Here is a 22,083-nt window from a genome sequence, read left to right on the forward strand (position 1 = left end):
ACTTTTAAGAAATAACACGAAACACAACTCGCATGACCCAGTTGACACTGATCAGGCAGTATTTAAGACTGAAATCTTCACGGAGTAAAGGGCATTTTCCCTGCAATGTTCACGAACCTCGATACCATAACTCAATAAAACGTATGAAAAAACATTATTACCGTGCTTGCCGTTACATTATGCATCAAAACTAACTGTCCAGCGCCGTTTGAAACCTTTGTTTACATACATTTCAACTAACTGACTTTTTAAACACACGAGTGATTTCATTGGTCCAATGCGGAGGTGTGTCTTTACAACTGGAAGAATTTTGAACCATGACTACAAAAATTAGCTTTTGTATGGTTGTTAATGTCCTTACATTCTTTGATACTGCAATGTTTGCAACTAAATAATATCAGTTAATTGCACACACCTCTTATCAGACATATACGGTTTCGTACGAATCGTTAAGTATTGAGATGAAATCTGAGTACATATCTAGGTAAAAACTAAATTAATTCATATGTGAAATTGAAAACACAGATTGTTGTTTTACCATTTCGTGCAATCACAACTGAATGCAGCATACTTTTTCAAAGCTTATACTCCAACAAAAGTTCAAACATTCTCTTGGAATCATGTCGTAAATTAATGCATTTGAGATGTATTCATACTATTGGCACAAGCAAACGACGTTTGGATTTTGGAAATAAATTACTTTGTTTGGCTTACTTGTATTGTTATTGTGTCTTTTCTATTACATTTGTATAATTGTTTACAGAAATAGTATTTCTTGAAAGCCCTTTGTTTTTTGCGTATTTCTCTTTTGCAAACCAACATAATTTTAGCAATGTATATATTTTTATATCATAGATCGAAACAACCGAACTGGCTGACATTCTGTACGATGTTACCGATGCAATCGATTTTACGATGTAATCAAAACAATCACGTTGTTGCAACCAAAACATGATAAAGTTCCAAATGTTTTGATATATTAAAAAACAAATCCATGTATTAAAAGATATAAGTGTCACGCCTCCATAGTGTCCGGTGCCAGTTAAGCCTTTTGCAACACAACCCGTTACCCAATAAAATGTAATTTTTGCATACAATCCAACATTTACTATTTTACCCATTTATGCCTAGCGTCTAGAACAATGTTTGCTTTATGGAATTTCTGTAAGAAATATTCTAAATATATATATATATATATATATATATATACTAGACATCCCAAATTGTGGAAAATTGATCCAATGTAGAAGACTGGGAGAGTCCACTAGGCATAAATGGGTTAAACGTAAATTACCAAACCATTTCACGTCTTAGTGCTAAGGGCTTTTTCTTTTCAAAGCCAAACTACCTCATTAACATTACTCTTTCATATGCTGGCAACGCATTCTGGCTGTCAAGGAAATTATAGTAGCGCACGAATATGATAGAATATCTTGTTTTGACTGCCGGTATTATAAGTCTAGACTTAAATGTCACCGAACTGTTGCACCACATTCTAAATTATTCTTGCTTTAATAGTTGGGATTACAGTAAGCCAATATGTTGGTTTCCTGTTACTGTTATTGAATAGTTATGTGTGGAAAAGGGCAAAATCTGGCACATTCACGCTGATACCTCACTAGATTATACCAGCAAAATGACTTTGTTATTATTTAATATATAATGCACGTAAATTTTCAAAACAAATCTGAAATATGTTCCTTAGCAATAGTTCAAAATGATTTAAACATTCCTATAGAATCACGAAATATCTAAATTCGTATTAGAACATTCCGCAGCAACTATCAGCCTCCATATTGTTCAGTACTCTACCATGTGCGTCACAACAAAATGGAATAAATATCATTTGACATCTATAAAACTTCCATAGATTTGAAAATATTGTATTTCGCACGGAAAATCACATTCGGGCATTAGTTCTTTAATGGATTTATCAACAACAACTGAGCCCGGAACAAACAGCTATTAGTCCAGTATCCACATGCATTAAAATGTGATGCAACCAAGTGCGTTTTACATGTTGATAATTTTGTTGTGTGTTAGTGTTACCATCTGGCTATTTAATGTGTTATAATGTTTCGCATGAGTATGTTTCTTATAAGAAATTTCAAATACTGACTTCATGAAAACTGCCATGTGTTTTAAACTCAAATTCCTTCATTTGCCGCTATGACATAAGTAAAAATACGAACGAATGCAATTACACAATATTTGTTGCTGTTTTTGTTGATAGATGGTAGAGTAAGCTGGTCAAACGTCAAAGTTTGAATGGAATAATTTGGGAATAACTTTGCAACATATTAAATGAGCCATCTCATTTAAATTTAATTCTGTGAGATCATTGAAGTGTTATTTACGTTTTGTTAGTACACTTGTATTTAGAATATATAATAGGCATTTTCTCATTTTATGACAATATGTTATTATGATATCCAGTTTCCTCATTAAAATTATGAAGTTTTTATTTGACTGACGAACGTTCAATACCTCCAATGGATAAAAAACCATGTCTACAAAACCGTCTCAATATTTCTGTACTTCACACGTAAATCCTTCATTGTATGTTAAACTGTTAATTGCGTTGTTGAGTTATATTATTAATTTCTTTCCAAGTTCAGTATATCTTCCTCGACCACATCATGCATTTTAAACTCTACAGGATATAATTCGTTCACTATTGACTGCCAAACCTTCACAGAAAAAGTTATCCAGGAACGATTGGAGCCAACTGTTATGTTCCACTACTTATAAATGGTAAATTAATTACATCATTGAGAAGTTCAATGACCTGCAATTGGCATCCGGTATAGGTCTGTACTGTACGCAATATGTGGGTTATTTTTCTGACTCGTTAGTTGAGTTCATTGACATTTAATAAATGCATAGCGATAAAAGAAAACGGTCAACGTTTTCCAAAATGACTCAATGTGGCGAAACACACAGTTGTATAGCTTATTCTATTTAAGTAAAATTACATTACACCATATGTCGCCCCGTCAAAACTTGAACATGTCATCAGCTTGTTTGTCAGAAGGGCACATGACCACTTATGACTTTATATGTATATTCATATAAGGTGTTATAATGTGTTACTATGAGAACCCGGGGCAACACCCAGCATCCATGCTTTAATGTTTGAAGTAATCGAAATTTGCGAGTTTGAATAAGGATTTAAATACTGGGCTTTTGCATTGTTTTGAAATAAGTTGAAGTTTGGGTCTTATATTTGTATTTTGGGGAAAAGGGACGGTCGATTAAATGGTAATAGTCCCACCATACCCGTATGATAACCAAGAAACACAGATTCAGTGGCGCAGAATGTTTACAATACACGGGCCATTGTGGGGAGAAGCTAGTAAACCCATCACTTTTCATATCTCTATTGCCTCTCTTATGATGTAATGTAGTTTCAACATGAACTACATATATCGTAATGTAAACAAGCGGACCAATCACGCTGGCCATGACTAGTTTGTTACCTTGCCTTTAACTTGTCGCTATAAATGTCGCAACAAATTGATTAATAACGACTAGAAAAGTACGGTTGAACGAAGAAGGTGAAGTTATTCTAAAGGAATCATTCTATTAATAATCTGTTTTTATTAGTTTTGTTAGCTTGTCTGTGTGCTAACTATCTTACTTAATGATAATCCGTTCGTATTATTGAAAGGCTTATCACAAATATAATTCGCTTGACAAATAATGATTTTAAGTTTTAAACTGATTGTTTTCCTTGTGGTGAAGACAGAAGAAGTCCCTATGTTCATCGTCATTACAATAAAGTTTAGTTACTAGTGTTAGATATACCATGGTTTACAATGGAATCAGATAAATTTCATGAAACGTTCAATGCTACTTGTATAGTTCATACGCGTGGAGCTATCATAAGCAGGACGTACTCTGTTTTCTAAATGGGTTCAAGCTGAGTTTAATGCTGAACTAACATCTTCGAACAACAAAATATCCTGGTTATAAAAATAGCTTATCGTACAGATAGACAATATTATTATATAAATGATCAGTGCTCTGTGAAAAGGGGGTTAAATGCATATGCTTAAAGTGTCGTCCCAGATTAGACAGTCCGCACAAGCTAATCAGGAACGACACTTTCCGCCTAAACTGAATTTTGCGAAGAAGGTTCTTTCTTCAAACAGAAAATATCATAATAGCGGAAAGTGTCGTCCCTGATTAGCCTTTGCGGATCGCATACATTAAACCCCCTATTTCACCAATCACGGCTCATTTTTAAGAATAATAGTGCTATTTGTTTCTAATAAAGACGCGTGTGTGCACTTCTAGATGTGCATGCATATCGTGTATCCGACATTTAAAGCAAGAATTTATTGTAAACATATGTGTCAAGAAGCCAGATAACACTATTTCCTGCTAAGGGATAACATAACTTCCAATTTTAATTTTTCACAACAATTTATTTTGTATTTATTCCAAATTCCAAACTTACATAAATTATCATTTACCTTTTTAGAATTAAACAATAAAATTTGTTTAGGTGTGTTGACAAGCAGGTCATTTCGTCTCCCACGCATAATGCTATATCAGATAAACTGACTACGATCAATGTCGTTATTACTAGTATTTGAATTTTTCACTCCTAACAAAATATGTGCGATCAATCTGGTGTGATCCTTCTTTGCTTTTTTTAACACTATTGGAAAAAAGAAACATATATAGCCAACAATAGCACACATTGTAAGACGAGATTTGGAAGGCTACGATTAATTGACTTATCAAGAGTTCGATCGTTTAGACAGTTATTACACCAAAACTTTACACTTTATGTACAGATATCCAATACATCTTGTTTACAAGTCATAATTGAGCAACTATACCCCTCGAAAACAAGTAACGTGATAGTTAAATAAAATTAATTGACATATCTGTGAGTGCAATAAAAGAAATAACGTAACTTGCAGTTAATCAATAGTTCCCAATTGCAATACCGGCTCAGTTTACATTTCGCGAAAAAAAATCAAAATCATTCCGTTTTTACAATATGGCTTAAAGGTTTAAAGTATGTGGGTAATCATGATTGTTAAGTTTGAATCGCACTGTTAGATGGCTCAACTTATAACGCAAGTCCCACTTATGGAGCATGGATTAAAATTGAAAATGATCATATGATATGTGAGTAATTCAACAACAAGCATAATCATAGATCTGCAGAACTATACTCATTGTACATAGTAGCCCTTAGTTAGAAAGCTGCAACAGATTGATGAAATGTACCGGACGGTCAATGGTATCTACGCTAGTGAAAGGTTAGCTGTCACTGTACTTTGTTATCGCCGTTTTTAAATTATTTAATTTATATTTTGTAGGTCATTAGTTTCGGTAAGCTAAGCCGATCAATGCGGTCAAACAGTACTACATTACCATACTTGTGGTAAAATATTCTAATTGCCCTACTCGAAGTAAAGGTTTGGGAATGCATGACCGTTAACAATATTTCCTGTCCAATCTGCATACAAGATGCTTTTTGATGAGCTATGGAGCGAATTTTAGGAACCCTACACTGACAAATGTGCATTCTGACACGGACAATGATAAACAAGATAAAATTTGTGAAAATTTTGCGTTATTTTTATATTATATGTTACAATGTGTGTTTCTGAATAATATCAGTTCATTTCACAGGACTGTATTATGTACATGTGGTTTCGAGCGAACCTATGAGTTTATAATTTCTTTCCATGTGTTATTGACCATGAACAAAGAGATGATTATTTGACATTTTCGGGCAATCAAAACGAAATTCAGCCTTCTTGTTACACGATTGTATTAATACAAAATTCAAACATTCTCGCAGAATCAGCGTTTGGCTTTGGGCAATACATTTCTTTTTATAACTTAATGGTTTCTGTTCTATAATAAATTTCTGATCAAACATCGTACACGTTTGTTCATACTTAGTTTTTCTAATCTCTAACCATAGTTCTTTTAACTGCAAAACAACATAATTATTTAAGTCATTCATCATAGTTAGAGACAAACCTTACTGGTTGACTTTGTGATGATGTTACCAAATAAATGTTTTATTAGTATAAAAAAAGTCATGTTTAGCAACCAAAACATCATAAGTACCGCATGTTTTGAAATATTATGAAAACACATTCATTTATTATAAGACATACGTGTTATTAAAGTCTCAATCGTGTCAGGTGGTGGTTAAGCCTTTTGTAACGCGACCCGTAAATCGTATGAATTTAATCTTAGCATACAATCTAACATTTACTTTTAAACGCGGATAACATTACCATTCCATTGCAAGTCATATAGTAATACATTAAAGCTCAAATTCCTTTACAAACCATACTGCCATTTCAAAATTCTTCTTGAATACGTTAGTAAGGAATTCTGTCTCTCAAGTCACTGATACTAGTGACTGTTTATTATAGAATGTCTTGTTGAGACTGCTGCTGGTATACTTCTGGGCGGCGTGAATGTCACCGCAGTGTTATTTTAGTAAAATATCGTGTACCCTCGATATAAGAGATGTGTGTTTACATTGAGCAAGTCGCTTAGTTTCCTGTTAGTGCGTAACAGTTCGTGGGAAACGACAAAATCTGGCTCATTCAGGATGATGCAACACTGTCCTTCAGTAGCAAAATACCTTTGTTTTGATATATATATAGCACGTAGAGATGGATGATAGGTTTAGCTTGCCATAAATAAAGGATCGCCCTCTATAGTTAGGCTTTCTACTCTTGTTTATTACACAAAGCATTATTAATTATATTATTAATTACCTCCAAGGCTAAGTGCAGTATTTCTGCCCCACCTACATTGTGTTTATCAAAACTAACTTCGCAGGTTATTATTATTTTACTAAGCACTGCAAGACCTAATGTGTATGTGCTGCATGCATTTACAGTAAAGGTTACGCACGAATAATCGCAGCAAACTGACTTCGCATTTATCTGATTATTCACCACATAATAAGGAAGTCCAGTGACCTGCAGATTGCATCAAGAAAAGGTCCTCACTCTACGGAGCCTGATGGAACTTTTTATTAACCAGATGGGTTCATTGACACTGTCCTTGACACAAAATAAATACTTTGTAACACGAGAGAACAGTGAACGTTTTGTTTCCCGAAAGAAACTACCAGAAATGTTGCCAAACACAAAAGTGTATGGCACATTCCTATTTAGTTAAAAAAACATATAATAATATGTCACCCCTTGCAAATCAGGGGATTTTATCAGCATGTTTCTCAGGAAAGCACATGGCCACTTCTGAATTAATAAGAATACTCATATTAACTGTTATAAGTTTTTACTTTGAGAACCAAGGGCAAGTTCCAGCATCCATGCTTGAATGTTAAAAATTCATCGACAGTTGCGAAGAATTTTTAATCATGATAACAATACTTTCGTAATATTTAAAATATTTTTATTTGAAAATGATTTGTTTGCGATGTGGACGAAAAACGGCAGATTACGCAAAAGTAGCCCCACCTTGCCGTTATAATGACCAAAAACAACACACTAATAGACACCAAATGTTGAGCGAACTCGGAAATTTTATGAGGTGCGAAGCCAGTGAACCCATCACTTCATTATCCGTATTTCCTCTTAAAGCGGGTATATACGATTTTTATATGTGCTGAATTGTAAAATATTGATACAAATATGTTATAATAACACACAATATGCAAGAAAAATGATACATTTAAGACGAATTTCATAAAATACAGCAAATACAAATTAGCGCCCCGAGCCGATTGTGACGAAGATAATTCGTAATTATTTTCCTACAATAACCGATGCATTCGTCTTTTTAGTAAGTGTTCGTGTGTCGTATGAATCGATATCGCTGCAGGAATTTCAAATGAACCGTTAAACTAAATTTAGATTCACATCGTACATGCATGATATACATGCTGGCGAATTCGGCTGTACAGCCTTTTTCGATTTCAGAATTAAATATCTGGCTTATTTAGCATTTTTCGACACATGTTCTTTTTAACTTTTATTTTAGTTTATATTGAAATATATGTATAATAAGTTTTTACACATTTTATATTAATAAATAAATATTTGACAAGATCGTATATACCCGCTTTAAGTGATGCAATATTTTGAGCTTGAACTACAAACATCGTAATGTAAACAAGCGGACCGATATCGCTGGCCAAGACGTATTGGTAACCTTGCCTTGAACTTGACGCAACATATTGGTTGACAAAGACTTCACGAATTATACTTCACGGTATGAGGAAGTTGGAGTTATTCTTGAGGAATTATTCGATATATCTTTTATTACAGTGTTAAGAAGATTAATTACACATGCCTGTTTACTAATTTATATGCCTTAACGGATAATCCGTTTGTGTTATTTACAATAACTTGCCAGAAATAGATTTAAATAAATTGTTATTTCATATTTGGAAGACGGTAGAAGTCCCTCAGTTCACAGCCATAACAAACAAGTTAAATGGCCTTTGTTAGCTATACCATGGATTACAATGGTATCATATAAATTTCATGAAACTTACAATACTACTTGTGAAGCTCATAAGCATGGAGCGCGTCGATATCGGTTTTACAATTGGTTTCGAACCGAATCCAATGTCATGTCGATTGCAAAACATCTCCGAACAACAAAACAGCCTGGTAGGGTGAAATCACATATCGTGACGATAGACCATTATTTATAATAATAATAACGTATGGCGTTGTTAGTAGATGCAATACTACAGCTGCATGTATATCGCAAATCGACCATTTAGAGCAATAGTGCATTAAAAACAAATAGGCGAAATAGGCATTTAGAATCCTGTGCCATCTAACGGATACTTTATTGTCCTGATGGTCATCACAATTTATATTGTATTTATTCCAAAAAAGCATCCTACGCATAAAAAATAGAATAGCAAATTTGTTTCGGTGTAATGACATGCAGGTTGTTTTATTTCATGTTTCTCACACACCAATTACCTGTGTCCACCCCTGCCTCCTATAAAAATGCCATAACATACCACTGAATTCTTTGTACATGTTGGTAAGTTTGCATTTTTCTATCATTGAATCTAAAGCTCAATATTTTCGACAGGTATATAAAAAAGGATCTGAGACCAATTATACAGCCATATACTTATTATTTTTTAGGTCCATCGCTATGTCGGATGTATGAAACAATACTTTTAAGACAATATATAAAATATATACAATATATGATAACTTTTATTATGAAATAACTATTCCAAACGTTGAATGATTTGTTTGACGGTTGCCATGGTCTGTTTGTTCCTTTTATTATAACGGTTCACCGGCCGATAGGAGAATGGATCGTAATAATGTTTACTTCTAAAAATTACCTCATCTACAGATCCAGCACCTTGTTCAAAATACAAAAGAATACACTTTTATTATATTCGATTGTGTCTGAATTGCTTTTACAATTAAGATACAGTTTTTATTTGGCCTTTGAACTATTGTAGAGGTTGTATTTGATCAGAGAACTTGTTTTGAAGTGTCTGCGCTTTTTGCAAGACAATATATTCATAATTGGAAACGAACTAACAGCAAACTCACAATATGCAACATTAATTTTTTAACGATGCGATAATATAACTTATTAAGTTTTTAATACTTGTGACATTTATTACTCAAGAAGAGAACACTTTTTCTACAGATATCCTATTTATCTTGTTTACAAGATATAAACCAGATATGACACTTCTGAAAAACAATGAACGTAATAGCATAATAAAAGATATGACATATCGCCCGTCCCATAAAAGAAATTACGTTATTGGCAATTCAATCATATTTCCAACTAGCAATGCCATATCTGTCAAAATTTTATAACAACTGTTTTTCAATGTGCGTTCTATCACTTAATGACTAAACGTGGATCGAGTAAACATGATAGTAAAGTTTTAACCTTCTTGTTTTATTGAAACAAATAAAACTAGATCCAATCTATGAAGCATGGATTAAAGTTAATATTGTCCATATGCGGTGGAAGTTGATTACAAACAATAAAACTATGAGTACCTAATAAGTCCGTTACAATATGCAAAATGTTGGGAAAGAGTACGTGTAGGCCAGTCACATTAAAAATCGGGAAAACGGGCAGTACTGTGTTGTATTTTATTGTCGCCGTTTGTTTACAGTGTTTATTTAAAATTACGGCGGTCAATTAATATTCTCATTTTTGACCTGCCTAGCCGTTGTAAGCGGTGAAGCAGCATACAATTCTTAACTTCCAGCGACACGTCATAAATACATTACTCCAATCAGAGATCAAGAAAGAATAATCGCTGACAATAGTTTATGACTCATCTGCACACACACCTTGATAATTGCTTTGCATGATGAGATCAGGAATTAACAAATGGGCCTACCGTCCCGGACAATTATTAACTAGTGATGTTGTCAACGTTTGAATTAATTGTTAATAACATATTGTGCTTCTTTATTATTAGTATATTGTACATCGGGGAAATACTTCACGAAATGCGTTTAACACCTGGATAATATGAGTAAAATACTGTTGTACAGAGGGGGTAATCACGTGATTATCAAGATGGCGACGTCCATGCGGAGGCCGGTAATTTCGCCGTTTTATACCCTTTAATAACTTGTATTATTTTTGAGATTCTGCCCACTTTCCAGCCATATTAGCAAGAAAGTTACTGGTGTTTATTACATAGTAATATTCGCTCTATATCTCGACTTTACTCGGTGCGAAATTTCTAAGCGGGATGACCTAATTAGGGCTCCACTAAGAAAATTTGCGGGGAGTAAAGTCGAGATATAAAGCGAATTTAAATACGAAATAAACGCTAATCACTTTTTTACTAATATGGCTGGAAAGTGAGCTTCGTTTAAAAATTAAAAAAGAGTAATAAAGGGGGCAGTCTACAGTTTTTCTTGAAAATCCCCAGGCCGACAATTACTGGTCTGCAAAACACCCTCAAAACAAGGCCTTCAGTCACAACCTGAAAATAGATTTAGACAATTTTCAGTGCAGCTCATCAACAGCTTGCAAATAAAGCACAAAACAATACAGAAAATGCACTTTAAACTGATATCTGGGGTAAAAATAGACCTTTTCGGAGGTCTCGGAACTTGACCGTAAAACCCCCATTTTCAGATAAACCCGGCAATCACTTTTATCTTTCCGGGTAACAATACGCACACAGTGGACAACTTGCTTTGCACCATCACAGCAAATGCTTTCAAACTATGCCAAACAAAATGGGTCATTACCGTTTACTTTTTTTTGCACTGTTAACTTATTTAAACCCACCGTTGAAATCTGTCAAATGCCGGCTGCTTCAAGCAGGAAGTACATGTGTTTACTTCTCACTCAGCATGTTGTTGTTGTTGACTAAATTAAAGGTCACTTACTTCCGAATTACTGAAAAAAAGTGAAATTGCTAGAATATTGACCATTTATACTTACATTTAAGCTCCTGGAGTCAAAAAACAATTTTGTTTAGGCCATATACCTTTAGTTCAGGAAATTGACCGGGGCCAATGCGCAAATATGGCTACCAAACTGTAGACTGCCTCCTTAAGATAGCAGTCCAAAGTTTTAAACCCATCTAAATTTGAATTATTTGTACTCTTCAGTCAATTCTGAATTAAACTGGGTGATTTTCTTTGTAAAATAACTGCAATGTACAATTTAAGACTATTTTTAGTCAGGATATCAACGGCGGCATTTTCACGCAACTTTTTGTTCATTCTTTCCGTATTCTACCCATGACTAAAAATCACTCAATTTGCACAGACATGAAATGTAGATATAATCATATTGCCAAAACTGACTCAATGAGTGTCAGCTTACACCCGGAGTCAAAAATTGCTCACCACACTGGTCAAAGTTAAAAAATAAAATGAATTTTGATGATTTTTCCCTTAAAATCAGTGTTTTTTACTCGCGTTTCATTAAAGTTTATGCACATTTAGGGGTTTAAATGGTATGAAAGGCACTAAATGTTGTACATATAGTTGAATTAAGTCAGCTTAGTCTTTCTTGCATAAACAACTTAGCATATCGCATAAAGAAACAAAGACTGCAGCTCTAAAGCAGATGCGCGTACCGTGCACAATATGGTTTTCTTCAAAAATCAGACTTACCTCCCCCTACTGAAATGTTAATATCTCTGCTCAAATTGGTCAGTATTGAATGGGAAAACTGTTTTCAGGTGTTGATGACTCTACTTTATCAAAAAAAGTCACCTTTGACAATGGGATGTTCGGTGTGAAATTTGGGATTTTTACCTTAAGGGGGCAGTCTACAGTTTTTCTTGAAAATCCCCAGGCCGACAACCACTGGTCTGCAAAACACCCTCAAAACAAGGCCTTCAGTCACAACCTGAAAATAGATTCAGACAATTTTCAGTGCAGCTCATCAACAGCTTGCAAATAAAGCACAAAACAATACAGAAAATGCACTTTAAACTGATATCTGGGGTAAAAATAGACCTTTTCGGAGGTCTCGGAACTTGACCGTAAAAACCCCATCTTCAGATAAACCCGGCAATCACTTTTATCTTTCCGGGTAACAATACGCACACAGTGGACAACTTGCTTTGCACCATCACAGCAAATGCTTTCAAACTGAGCCAAACAAAATGGGTCATTACCGTTTACTTTTTTTGCACTGTTAACTTATTTTAACCCACCGTTGAAATCTGTCAAATGCCGGCTGTTTCAAGCAGGAAGTACATGTGTTTACTTCTCACTCAGCATGTTGTTGTTGTTGACTAAATTAAAGGTCACTTAGTTCCGAATTACTGAAAACAAGTGAAATTGCTAGAATATTGACCATTTATACTTACATTTAAGCTCCTGGAGTCAAAAAACAATTTTGTTTAGGCCATATACCTTAAGTTCAGGAAATTGACCGGGGCCAATGCGCAAATATGGCTACAAAACTGTAGACTGCCTCCAAGGGTATAAAACGGCGAAAAATAACTGTCTCGGCGTGGACGTCGCCATCTTGACTATCGCGTGATTACCCCCTCTGTGTATGTGTGTTTTTGTATTATATACAGATGACCAGGCTCTACGAATACGTAAAATCTTAGACTTATTCTCAAAGCTAACTTTTTTCAAGCATTTTCATTGGACAATATTAATTTTGAGACTAGGCTTGAGACTATGCGCGTTCTGTCATTCAACTTAAAGTATTCTGATAGAAACATACATATATATAATTGCGTCGTATCGCAAACCCAACAAAACAGCTATAAACCTCGCTATTGTGCCTTACTACCTAAGTGGCCTGTACACCATTTACGTCATAACAGCGACCTTGGGTGTATCATATAACAGCTATGGGACTTTCCCGTATGAGAGTATAAACTGTATAATTATGTGTGTACGAACACATTTTACGAGGCCTTTCGATCTTAAAGGGACCGTCAAACGCGATTGACGAAAAAAAAAAAGTTCTAAAATACCGTATTTTTTACAATTGTTCGTTTATATTGATTAACATATCACGACTGGTATATCACATTACGGCAATAACACCGTGCGGCTATTTGCATTTGTCTTGCAACATCAAAACATCCCACGACGTATAGTCTATTTCATTTGTTATAATTATTAAGCTAATAATCAATAAGAGATAATGGATATTTATATTATTTCGCTACATTCCGTCAAACATGGCATATATGCACGGTTTGTAAATGAAACTAAGCATTTCATAAACTGAAAATGTACATACATTCAGAATATAGAATTAATGTTTTGACACTCGCTTGCTGTCTTTTATCCAAATGTGAATGTTAACTCATAACTGAATTTCGAATATTTTCTTGTTATCAGGTGGTTTTACCACAAATAAATGTAATACTTTGATGCAGATCTTTGAATAAAAAGTGTCATCTTGCGCTAGTCGGAGCTTTAATTTAATGTTACATTTAATTGACATTTAACTGATTTTCGCTTTAAAGTGATATAACTGTCGTAGCAAAATTCAAAATAATTAACAGGAGCATCATCTGCAAAACAAGAAACCATCAATCAACTTATGAAAGATGTCATCAAAATAATTATTATTTTAACCAGCTTTTGTGCTGTTAATTCAACAACGGACATCCGAAAAGTATGTCTTTGTTTTCCAGAGTTTGCACTTTATTTATTTTTTGGTCAAATGTTACAAAGCATCAATTTCGAAAAAATAATAATGGTTTTGTTGTCGTTTTGAATCAATATCTAAATTAGCATTGATCTCAACCACGTCAACACAAATAAAGCGGCAAACAATCCAGACGAACAGTTACTGTAGGCGAAAGGTTTAACAGATAAACACGAAACACATGCAATGGTCTTGATTGTTTTCGCAATCTTGTAAGTGCAAACACAATCTGGAAAGGATTACACATCACGGATGAAGTGCATATATACAAAAGCGTATATGGTACAACCCAATAATATGGTCATGCCGGATTAGTTTATATCGACTTACTGTGAAATAACATGGTATGTCGTCATAGTTTTGTAGGTTTTTCCCTTAATTTTACTCGCCATAACGACATTGATCGCGATTACGGAAGCGTATATGGTGCACCCCAATAATATGGTCATGCCGGATTAGTTTATATCGACTTACTGTGGAAAAAAAACATGGTTTGTCGTCATAGTTTTGTTGGTTTGTCCCTCTTTATTTTACTCGCCATAACGACATTAAGATAAAGTCTCGACGTAAATGTTTTCGGCTTCTCCCGAAAAAATATTTGGTCGACATGATCTAAGTCGACAAATCAACATAATTTTTGGCGTCAGGCTCTTGTGAAAATGACTTGCCATCATAGTTTAAGTCGACATGATGAGTTATTTTTTACGCCATGACACCTTTTTCATATTATGCCGTCATAGAATATGGTACACCCCAATAATATGGTCATGCCGGATTAGTTTATATCAACTTACTGTGAAATAACATGGTATGTCGTCATAGTTTTGTAGCGTTTTCCCTCTTAATTTTACTCACTATAACGACATTAAGTTAAAGACTCGACGTAAATGTTTCCGGCTTTTCCCGAAAAAAATATTTGGTCGACATGCTCTAAGTCGACAAATCAACATAATTTTTGGCGTCATGCTCTTGTGAAAATGATTTGCCATCATAGTTTTAGTCGACACGATGAGTTATTGATTACGCCATGACACCTTTTTCATATCATGCCGTCATAGAATGTTGACATCATCACAGCATCTGGGTGTACCATATAAGCTTCCATACATATACGAACATGCAAATACATATACGAACATGCAAGACAAAAATCATGATTAATCCCGATGGTACAAAGTTGCAACGTGCACCGTTTGCGATGAGAAATTAATTGTTGATGTATTAAATGGTTCAGAATACAAACTCACTATTCGGTTTTACGCAAATTGAGACGATCTTAGTTAAAAGAAGATTTACATCAAGCATTGCTACTGAAATGATAATCAATATTGTTTTTTTTTATCTCGTAAATATTTTCATGTCATTGTTACCACGTAAATTAATTTATGTTTCATGCAAACAATGAAAGTTTTACGTAAGCAGATGATAAGGGGTGCTTTAAAATATGTGCAATCATAAAGACATGGTTATACATTATTGACAAAATAAAGCTGTGACAGCTTAAGTTTACATTATCAATAATCTATCATTATTATTAATCTCAATTACGTGGGAATTAAGAATCCATGAGTTACAATCGATAATATAATACCCAACTGCACAATTTTGGAAGATGGTTCAAACACCGATTTATCATAATTTATTTATACATATCGATTTGTTTATGCTAACAAAATTGGTTTAATTATATTGTACTGGGGAAACTAACGATACATTTGTGTATTAAATACGTTAAACACGACTTTGTATTTCCCTGTTTTTGTTAAACACTTTTGTGCTTACAGTTTGTAACGACATAGGTTGAAATCAGTCGACATACATATTTTTATAAAATAACATCGAACAACTGATATGCATGTGTATTGTAGCATTCTACTTCCGTTAACCTATTCCATTTATTACATATTAACGCGAATAAAACGTATACATTGCAATTAAGTGATAAGTTATTTGTTGTGTCTACTGATATCTCACGTAAAAAAGAAAAAACAATATTGTTGTTATAATAATAAAAAGAAGAAGAAGGAGAAGAAGAAGAAAAGAAATGATGGTGATAATGATGTTAATGATGTTGACCACGCCGTTCGACACAATCTTAATACATTATTGTTTTTTCGAAAGAATATCTCAATAAGCATTGATCCAAACTATGTCAACACACATAACCTCAAATAGTGTCGTGCTGTGAAGGACACACATACAATTAAATATTTACGATAAATGTAGACGGATAGTTAAACGGATACAAATGAAACTCATGTTCATTGCTTTCTTGTTGTCGCCATTTCTATAGCCCAGTCACAATCTGAAAACGATAACATATAACTGATAAAGTGCATATACAAATATTAAAAAGACCATAATGAATTAATGCATAGAAAGAGTTTTTTATGTTTCAAATTAAGCAGTATAATTTTGATATTATTATGTACACCTTACGCGTAGAGTTAAACAGTGTGTCCAGAAAACAAATGTTTTTCATAGTCTACCGTAAGTGTAGATGTTACAATATAAAAGTTATCCAGACATTTACATTGGTATAGATGTTGTATCGAATTGTTGTTTCGACTTCGCATTTGGCTTCTTGCTATCTGTAACATGTGAATCGCAGAATGTTCCATACAACACTAAACGTACACAAATGTTAGGTCGTCCGTACATGCTTGATAACTGATACCTTAAAATGTATTCTTACATACTGTCAGTAGATACACAGGACACATATACCACATACTCAGGGAAAAAACCGTTATTGCTTAAGTATTGCTGAAATCCTGGTCTATCTTTTTGTGTAGATCATCTCTCAAGAATAGATAAGTTGGGGGCAAATCGTTTACATTCTACTTAATTATCTTGGCATTCATAAAACTGTATGTCTACAGCTAATACATAAGTTAGACGGTTTCTTTCAAGAAAAAATGTGTGTGTGTTGTATATGATTGTGCTCAGCTAAAAAGAGGCATTCCAACAGTGTCACATATATAATTGTTATTTAAAAGCAAATATAACAAATCCGATACGTTATATTAAGGCTTATTCCTCTGACTTATTTAGACCCAATGTCATTAACGTTCACCTAAAGGGAATCCATTTATTAGCGGCCAGATAGTATCATATTTACCAATGTATAGCCTTGAACTCTTAAACTATGTTCGATCAGTAGTCATACTCTCGTAAAGGGTCAGAGAGTGGAGGCCGAATAGAAAAACCTGTTTTGCGTTTAATGTAGTCCTGCTTTTCAAGTTTTGGTAAATTGACAAATTAAAAAAAAATTGTTTCAGATTCGCACATTTTCGATTTAGTTATGATATTTGTGAGGAAACAGTAATACTGAACATTTACCATGTTCTATTATAGCCATTATATGCATCTTTTGACGATTTAAAAACCTGAAAATTATAAAGCGTTGCAACGCGAAACGATTGAATAATTTGGAGAGTTATGTTGTTGTCGCTATATTTTGCAAAACTACGATGATTACTTATATATAGTATTAAATGCACCTGCCAGTGTAAGTGGAAGAATGGTCGTGGGGCCTAAATCGGAGACTTTTTACGCCAGGACTCCAGGGGTCTGTGGTTCGAGCCCTGTTGAGGGTTACTTTTTTTCTTTTTTTAATTTTATTCTTCATTCTTCATTCTTTTACTTCAAAACATGCCAAAATATGTGAAAAGGCCCCTTTAAATGGATATAATGACTAAAGAAGATAGTTTTTTGATTTCTATATGATTTTACCCATACATCTTAGGTTTATGGTTTTCAGCATATCGCAATATAAAGACTACCGTATGGTATTTACGATCGACTTTGATACAGCTACGTGCGGTTTGGCCCTTATAACAAATCTAGTTGGCTCAATTCAAAGAGTATTTGTTTGAAAAGACAATCCATGCATTTATGGTTATGACGTTATTTCCAGCTTGCACTTCACAGTCTTTATTAAACATTCCTCTGACTTGTTCTTTTTAAATGATCCAAGGTTTACAGTCAATAAAAATAGGTGTTGAATGACGGCTGTTCTACGCGATATTATTGGCTACAAAAAGAAATCAAAGTACTGACAGTACTGGTGTGACAATGCTTTTGAAGAGGATGGATATATAAAAGCATCAATTTAAGTTGATCTACATCATTTCAATTGTGTATTTGTTTACTAAAAACAAAATTGGTACACAAATTTTGGGAACGAAAAAATTATGAAAAAAAATTGGTTACGAAACAAAAATTAGAGTACGAAAAAATTGGGAACGAAAAAACAATTGGGAACGAAAAAAAATTTGCAACGAAAAAAAATTGGGTATGAAAAATTTTTGGTACGGAAAAAAAATTGGGGGTACGGGGACGTAGTACCCCTGGGGAACTTGACCCACAATCGCACATTCTTGGCCCTTTCCTTCAAACATCGGATAAGTACCTCGAAGGCAATATCATGAATACACATTTACGGCGTACCATTTGGGTCAAAAGTCAACAAGACCTAGCAGTTAAAAAGAGAAATATACTTTGACGTACAATATGTACGTCGAAGTACATTTTTTGTACTTCGATGTACAAAATTGTAATTCGACGTTCAGTCTTTACTGACCCTTGAGTGTTAGCCAATCAGAAGACGCCTTACATCTGTTGCTTTTAGAGATATTTGACATTGAACATTACTATTATTATTATTTATACCAAATTATCCGACTATCGACCGCTAACTAATAGATTGTAAGCGTATTTATTGAACATCATTATTATTATTTATACCAAATTATGCGACTATCGACCGCTAACTCATAGATATTGTGCGTATTTATTGACCTGGCGTGGCGGAATTAACCTCTGACTAATGCAAATAATGGTAAACCGCTTTTAAGCAAACAGCTTTCAAGCGACTGCAGGCTGATCTGGATCCAAACTGGCCACAATCGCCTTAATGTCTCTTTTACTGTGACACAGTTCATTTGACTTAAAAATGATAGTTAATACTAAAATAGAAAGAAGAAATAATACAAACCCGTAATATGAGTAAAGACTTTGTAACCAACGTTTTCAGGACAGCTTGGTGATCTGCAAATCCCATGTGATATGCTGATATCGGGTATCATAGTCATTCAATAAGTCGCAAAATTCTCGAATACAATTTACAAAGCAAAATGTGACTTAAATTGATAACTAAAAATACCAGTTTTGCCGTGTCAAGCTGTCAAGATCCAGAAAGTCCTGCATTCACATCGAATGTATCCTTCGAATTCAATCCATTGTTGACATAAGCGGGATTTAGTTAATAAATAACTCATATATCCTAAATGACAGTTTCTAAATAGCAAAACAAGCCGATGTATACTGTGAGAAAGTTTTGACACGAGTGTGAAGATTCTCTCATGGGCGCGGCAATTGATGTTTGACCTTGAGCGGTCCGTCTAAAATGCGTATATGACTCATATCCGCGGATATGAACGTAAAGTGCGAATATGAACGAATATAGGCAATATTTATGCGTTTTTTTTGCAGTGTTGTTATGAACAAATCACTGTTCAATTAAAAATTCACAATATGTGATAAATATATTAAGACTGCCTCAAAATAGAGCAATTTAATAAAAGCGGTGGTCTGACTGGTCGTTCATATTCGCGGATATTAATTTAGAGTTACTGAAATTAAAATGCCAATGAAAAACGCTTTTTTAATTCCTTCGATCGTAACATTACACATTAGCGACGTGTATTTTTGTCACAGAACGATTTTCATATAACAAAAATAAAGGAAAATACATTTAAAAAGCCATTATAGGTTCATATCCGCACTTTTCAGTCATATCCGCCGATATGAGTCATATACGCATTTTAGTCGTACCCTATGTTGAGGCATGAACGACAACTCTGCTGGAGAATGTTACCAATGCTTATCAACGAGATATGCCGATTAGAAAATCGACACTATCTCAATCGGACTGGCTCGGTCTTTTACATAGCTCGCCATTGTGAAGCATTTTTCCATGGTATGATAACTTAGACGATGCTGAAGCAGCATCGTCAGTCAAAAAGCGGCGTCAAATTCTGACAATAAATACAACAGCATAAACAAAGGCCCCGAGTATCAGCCGAAGATCTATCATACACATGAAAACGACTGCCACCCGAAATATTCATTAATTTTCAGTCAAATTGAATGTTTTTATTTTTTATTATTATGTCTCACATACATTAGATGCATGAGACGAAGACAAAACACAAAAACGGAATCGCAAGTAAGCTCTTAATTTATATCGCTTTATATCATGTTTTCCTATATTGAGCAAAACACTAGAATATTGTTTGAATTCTTTGAAACCTGTGTCAATTTAACGTTAAGTAAAGTTCTGGTCGATATTTTAAAGTTTGCAAATATTAAGAGTATTCTCTGATTGGCTTTATTTGTAATTTAGGATATTATGTCAAAATGCATAAAACAAACTTAATACAATACGATAATCTCATGATATCATATTCTCTGTTAAAGGCTTATTGGTATGCATATTTAGACCAAATTTAATATGAATTTGTGTAAAGTGCTAAATACATTATAAAATATTCTTCTGATTAACCGTTCCATTTATACTCGTGAACTTGTTATGTATCTTTTAATTATTTTTGTAATTGATCTGTGTTGTTTTGGCCGATTTCACGTGTCATATGTAAAGGAACCTGTGCGGATAAAAATATCAATATCATTAATGGAGATTAGACGTGTGTACGGTTATAGTTAGAGTAAGGTAACTTCACTTGAATAACAGACTAGCTAATAATTACGCGAATTGTTCACCTGATTTTGTTGTAGGATTTGTATTATTGATATACTTTATTAAATTAGAAGGACTATACATTGTACCTTTATATATTTATGATTTATATTTGCTCTCACCCGTGCAAGTCGGTCAGTAACGAAAATTCGTTTCAAATGTAAAACTACCTCATTACCTTTTATTCATGTTCTTATTTGTGGAAGATATCTGGACCAATCTATAATAAGATATGTGTACTTATTTGTCAACAATTTCATATGTAACATACATACAGGAAATAAGTGCTGTAATACTACCCCAAAATGAATAACTATAAAGGTTGGCTATGTATGGATACTCTTTATTTATTTGGTATTAAATATCTTTTGAAACATACTTTTTTGAAGTCTTATTATTACTTGTGTCCATCTATTTCTTTGACATGCCTATGCTCGATGCTTTAAATAGTGCTGATTACATTAGTAATGACCGATGATGGACATTGATGAAGATGGTGATGAGTATGTGTCAGGAGATCTACTTTTAAAAGTGGGTTGATAAGCTTTTGAACAAGTATAGTATAACAGTATGCATACTTTATTTTAAGTAATGCGTCATCTCCGGTGAGGTAATGAAGCTTACAACATAGAGGCATGAGATTGAACCTGGCAAGTGTGAAAACACTAATATAATTTTTGCAACCGTGGTAAACATAATAAGGTGAAACGGTCTTTGGCATTGATATTCAACTAGGTTAGATGGAACAAGAAACTGAAATTATCTCCCTAAATCTCACACAAGGAAATGAGCTTTCGAGGTTTTGAATTAGTCTTATTTTATCGCGCACATTCTGAATCATATGCATGTATCATTCATGCTAACCAGTTGTTCATGATACTATTTTTATGTACATGTGTCCTTTTATCACGATGTTTTTCTGGGACATTAGTAACTATTTCTTTGTTAGTAGCTTTATCATCTGCATCAATCATACAAAAAATATTCGTATAATGGTTTTATTTTGTAAAATAGTAGGCTGTGCGGAAATAGTTATATTGCTAGAATACATAGAGGATATTTGTTGGATTCGATGGAATATCGATTTTATTTCACGAGTGATCATATAAAATAATATTTTCACGAGTGGCACAGCCACGAGTGAAAATATGTATTTTTTATTATCACGAGTGAATTAAAATCGATATTCC

The 22,083-nt window shown here is 33.8% G+C and overlaps 1 long non-coding RNA gene across 1 annotated transcript in view; it reads right to left on the minus strand.

The window, feature by feature from the left end:
• Positions 1-15,752: 15,752 nt before the first annotated feature.
• The window catches only part of LOC127874488 (uncharacterized), a 32,537-nt gene continuing 26,206 nt past the window's right edge, over positions 15,753-22,083 (minus strand). The window contains exons 4-5 of the long non-coding RNA XR_008046946.1: positions 19,130-19,182; positions 15,753-16,435 (exon numbers count right to left, since the gene is read on the minus strand). This is a non-coding gene — a long non-coding RNA (uncharacterized LOC127874488). The remainder of the gene's footprint in view (positions 16,436-19,129; positions 19,183-22,083) is intronic.

This window comes from Dreissena polymorpha, chromosome 3, assembly GCF_020536995.1.
Source record: "Dreissena polymorpha isolate Duluth1 chromosome 3, UMN_Dpol_1.0, whole genome shotgun sequence".
Lineage (NCBI taxonomy): Eukaryota > Metazoa > Mollusca > Bivalvia > Myida > Dreissenidae > Dreissena > Dreissena polymorpha.